Raw genomic sequence first — 6,000 nt, 5'->3', positions numbered from 1 at the left:
CACTTCCAATCTTGTAAGGTGATCATCCAACCTCAAGAAATCTTTGTTTCTTACAGTAGGTTATCATTCTAATACAAGGTAATAATCATATTCAAACTTTGGTTCAATTTCTATAACTATAACAATCTTATTTTAAGTGATGATCTTACTTGAACTTGTTTTCGTGTCATGATTCTGCTTCAAGAACTTCGAGCCATCCAAGGATCCGTTGAAGCTAGATCCATTTTTCTCTTTTCCAGTAGGTTTATCCAAGGAACTTAAGGTAGTAATGATGTTCATAAAATCATTCGATTCATACATATAAAGCTATCTTATTCGAAGGTTTAAACTTGTAATCACTAGAACATAGTTTAGTTAATTCTAAACTTGTTCGCAAACAAAAGTTAATCCTTCTAACTTGACTTTTAAAATCAACTAAATACATGTTCTATATCTATATGATATGCTAACTTAATGATTTAAAACCCGGAAACACGAAAAACACCGTAAAACCGGATTTACGCCGTCGTAGTAACACCGCAGGCTGTTTTGGGTTAGTTAATTAAAAACTATGATAAACTTTGATTTAAAAGTTGTTATTCTGAGAAAATGATTTTTATTATGAACATGAAACTATATCCAAAAATTATGGTTAAACTCAAAGTGGAAGTATGTTTTCTAAAATGGTCATCTAGACGTCGTTCTTTCGACTGAAATGACTACCTTTACAAAAACGACTTGTAACTTATTTTTCCAACTATAAACCTATACTTTTTCTGTTTATATTCATAAAATAGAGTTCAATATGAAACCATAGCAATTTGATTCACTCAAAACGGATTTAAAATGAAGAAGTTATGGGTAAAACAAGATTGGATAATTTTTCTCATTTTAGCTACGTGAAAATTGGTAACAAATCTATTCCAACCATAACTTAATCAACTTGTATTGTATATTATGTAATCTTGAGATACCATAGACACGTATACAATGTTTCGACCTATCATGTCGACACATCTATATATATTTCGGAACAACCATAGACACTCTATATGTGAATGTTGGAGTTAGCTATACAGGGTTGAGGTTGATTCCAAAATATATATAGTTTGAGTTGTGATCAATACTGAGATACGTATACACTGGGTCGTGGATTGATTCAAGATAATATTTATCGATTTATTTCTGTACATCTAACTGTGGACAACTAGTTGTAGGTTACTAACGAGGACAGCTGACTTAATAAACTTAAAACATCAAAATATATTAAAAGTGTTGTAAATATATTTTGAACATACTTTGATATATATGTATATATTGTTATAGGTTCGTGAATCAACCAGTGGCCAAGTCTTACTTCCCGACGAAGTAAAAATCTGTGAAAGTGAGTTATAGTCCCACTTTTAAAATCTAATATTTTTGGGATGAGAATACATGCAGGTTTTATAAATGATTTACAAAATAGACACAAGTACGTGAAACTACATTCTATTGTTGAATTATCAAAATCGAATATGCCCCTTTTTATTAAGTCTGGTAATCTAAGAATTAGGGAACAGACACCCTAATTGACGCGAATCCTAAAGATAGATCTATTGGGCCTAACAAACCCCATCCAAAGTACCGGATGCTTTAGTACTTCGAAATTTATATCATATCCGAAGGGTGTCCCGGAATGATGGGGATATTCTTATATATGCATCTTGTTAATGTCGGTTACCAGGTGTTCACCATATGAATCATTTTTATCTCTATGTATGGGATGTGTATTGAAATATGAAATCTTGTGGTCTATTATTATGATTTGATATATATAGGTTAAACCTATAACTCACAAACATTTTTGTTGACGTTTTAAGCATGTTTATTCTCAGGTGATTATTAAGAGCTTCCGCTATCGCATACTTAAATAAGGACTAGATTTGGAGTCCATGCTTGTATGATATTGTGTAAAAACTGCATTCAAGAAACTTATTTTGTTGTAACATATTTGTATTGTAAACCATTATGTAATGGTCGTGTGTAAACAGGATATTTTAGATTATCATTATTTGATAATCTACGTAAAGCTTTTTAAACCTTTATTGATGAAATAAAGGTTATGGTTTGTTTTAAAATGAATGCAGTCTTTGAAAAACGTCTCATATAGAGGTCAAAACCTCGCAACGAAATCAATTAATATGGAACGTTTTTAATCAATAAGAACGGGACATTTCAGTTTAAAGTACAATTTAAACATATGCGACACAAATGAAAGTAGCCAAAAGACGCTCCACGTATGCATGTTTACTCGACATCCAAGCAAGTATCAAAAGTAATGAGCGGAAGCATGTATCACACAAATGTTCAAGGACCTGAGAAAAACATAGAAATCTGTCAACGACAACGTTGGTGAAATCATAGGTTTGAGTAAGTAAGTACAAGTGAACCACAAGATTTGCAACAATGATATAATAGTAATACATTCCAAAAGTTTGTTTCACGAGCACCCAATTATCAATCCTTAACATTCCTTCCATAGAACCCCATCACAATAGTGTTAGAACATACACTATTTCTCGAAAATATATTTCATTCGTAAACGGTAGCGAACCGTTTGAATGAGGGTTTGTCAAACCCATATGGCCATATAACATAAGTTCTCGCTTACACCCGGCAAGTGTAACTAATGATAATCGAATTGAAGATTTTTGTTCAAACTCGTATGTAGAATGTTTGTTTTCCTGTACTTGTGTTCACTTAGTAAAAAGAAACGTTTATGTTTTCTCATCCCAAATGTAAGTGCAAAAGAGTAAAAGTGGGACTATGATCTCACCTTATGTGCACGAGTAATAAGTACTTCAACAAGTAATGTGTGCAAAGAACAATGCTAGTCTTGACCTAAACAAATAGGTTTATATCAATATCGGTAAACACGATAGGTCAAAGTGTTCAATTAGTCCTATGGCTCGTTAAGACTCGATCATAATAGCATGTGAATCAAATTGTCATGTTTCATGCAAGGTACAAGTATAAAAGCATGTTAGAACGATTGCACAAACATTTGGTTAAGTTTGATTAAAAGTCAACTTAGGTCGGGTCAAAGTCAACGAAAAAGTCAACACGTTCGGGTCGGGTCCCGAACTATTTTTATGAGGTTTTTAATCATATATGAGCATGTTAGAACAAGTTACATGTGAATCGGAGGTCCATAGTATAGCAAACATTTTCCGTAAAATGACCAGCGAAGACAGAAGCCTGCCAGTGTATCTGGACGGCGTCCAGATTGTCTGGACGGCGTCCAGCTTTGAAGGCTGAGACGGCGTCCAAAGATCTGGACGGTGTCCAAGGATCTGGACGGCGTCCAGGTCCGTATTCAAGTCTGATGCAGAAAACTCCTAAGTGCACGAACCAAAAACCAAACTAACACATTTTATGATCCGCAAACAACCAAAACATGTATCTTATATCATCGGAAAGGTATTTTGACGAGGAAAACGAATAGACACATTTCAACGAGTAATTCAACACTTACAACAACCCAAAACCGCATTAAACGTTCATAATCAAAGGTTCAAGTTCTAAAAACACATTTCATGATTCGGGCAACCAATTTACATGTATGATATGCCGTTTCGAAGGTAATCAAACACACATTGCAACAAAACACTTATCAACAATATTTCATAGCATTTGATACATCAAAAGTTCATATAAAGCTTGTTAAACCCTAACCAAAATCTCAAAACCAAAAATCATGTTAATGTAAGGTTTTCATGTCAATCAACACACCAAAACGAAGCTAATGAAGTAACTAACACTTTGAACACACAACCATTAACATCTAAACACATTTCATCATCCAAAATTAAAGATTTAACAAGCTCTTTTTCAAGTTCATGCTAGTTATGTCAATTCACAAGATCGAGCATACAAATTACATATACGACATCACAATGAGCCATAGACACTAATTAACACACCTTTAAGTCAAGAACACTAAGATTATGAAATTTAGAGTTTTTAGAAAGTTACCTAATCGAGATGAAATTAGTATCAAAACGTAGAGAATGAAGAGAGGATTCCAAATATGTAATTTATTTTGATGTTAGCCTCCAAAATCGGATTTAGATGATGAATTAAGGATTGAATGTTGAGAGGATTTGGAAGTAGTAAAAGATGAGAATGAAAATGAACGGATGAAAGGGGTTTGACCCTTTGACCTAGTCAAGGGTTTGATCCCTTGTCAAGTTTAGTCCCTCAACTTTCGTTCGGGTACGTGAATTACCTAAACGAGATAATTTAAAACGCGTATTAACGGGAGATGTTATAGTCATATAACGGACTTTAAATAATTAAACGGAAAAGTAAACGGAAAAAAAGGCGGGATGTTACATTACCTACTCCTTAAAAGAAATTTCGTCCTGAAATTTAAGTAGGCGTAGTAGTCGTTGTTTCTTCCTCGAAATCTTGCGTTTCCGGAACCGGGAATAAGTGAGGGTATTTCCTTTGCATTTGATCTTGCCTTTCCCAAGTAAACTCGGGTCCCCTTTTGGCGTTCCAACGGACTTTAACAATCGGAATTCGGCTTTGTTTCAATGTCTTGACGGAGGTGTCTACAATTTCAACCGGTTCCTCCACAAAATGAAGTTTGTCATCAATAGTAAGTTCCTCGAGAGGAATGACGATATCGGGTTCGGCAAGGCACTTTTTCAAGTTAGATACACGGAAAGTAGGATGAACGGAGTTCAATTGAGGCGGAATATCTAAACGATAAGCAACGGTTCCAATACGCTCCAAGATTTCGAAAGGACCAATATACCGCAGATTTAATTTCCCCCGTTTTCCAAAATGAATTACACCTTTCCAAGGTGCGACTTTTAACATTACTCGGTCGCCGACTTGAAATTCGAGGTCGTTGCGTCGTTTGTCGGTATAGCTCTTTTGACGACTCCGGGCCGTCTGAAGCCTATCTCGGATTTGTACGATCTTCTCGGTGGTTTCGTGAATGAGTTCGGGTCCGGTGATTTGCACGTCGCCTACCTCGGCCCAACAAAGAGGTGAACGACATTTTCGGCCATATAGCGCTTCAAAAGGTGCGGCTTTAATACTCGCGTGATAACTATTGTTGTAAGAGAACTCGGCGAGAGGTAAGTGCTTGTCCCAAGCTTTTCCAAAATCAACCATGCAAGCTCGTAACATGTCCTCCAAGGTTTGAATGGTGCGTTCGCTTTGCCCATTGGTTTGGGGATGATATGCGGTGCTCATGTCTAAACGCATTCCCAACGCTTCTTGCAAGGTACGCCAAAACCTAGAAACAAAACGGCCATCTCGGTCGGAGATGATCGATAAAGGTACACCGTGTCGGGCTACGATTTCCTTGATGTAAAGTTGTGCAAGTTTCTCCATTTTGTCGGTCTCCTTCATGGCGAGAAAGTGTGCGAATTTGGTGAGACGGTCAACAATAACCCAAATGGTATCATAACCGCCCGTCGTTTTTGGTAGTTTGGTGACAAAATCCATCGTTATCCTTTCCCACTTCCATTGCAGGATCTCGGGTTGTTGAAGTAGTCCGGACGGTCTTTGGTGTTCGGCTTTGACTTTGGAATAGGTCAAACACTTGGAAACATAAGTAGCTACGTCCCTTTTGATGTTCGGCCACCAATATTGTTGTTTAAGGTCGTGGTACATCTTATTGGCACCGAGGTGAATCGAGTATCGTGACTTATGGGCTTCATCTAAAATAAGGCTTCGTAGGTCCCCATATCTAGGCACCCAAATCCTTCCGGTGTAATATCGAAGTCCAGTCTCCCTAATTTCAAATCGAGAGAAGAGAATGTTCAAGAGCTCGTGTGAAACGTTTTCATCCTTGAGAGCCTCATCTTGGGCTACCCGAATTTGGCTATTAAGGTTGGTGTCAATGGTGATGTTTAAGGCTCGGACACGAAGAGGCACCGCTCTTTCTTTTCGACTTAAGGCATCGGCTACTACATTTGCCTTCCTGGGATGGTAACGAAGCTTGCAATCGTAATCGTTTAAGCT

Source organism: Rutidosis leptorrhynchoides, chromosome 3 (assembly GCF_046630445.1).
Source record: "Rutidosis leptorrhynchoides isolate AG116_Rl617_1_P2 chromosome 3, CSIRO_AGI_Rlap_v1, whole genome shotgun sequence".
In the NCBI taxonomy this organism is placed as follows: Eukaryota; Viridiplantae; Streptophyta; class Magnoliopsida; order Asterales; family Asteraceae; genus Rutidosis; species Rutidosis leptorrhynchoides.
This window is presented reverse-complemented; position numbering follows the sequence as displayed.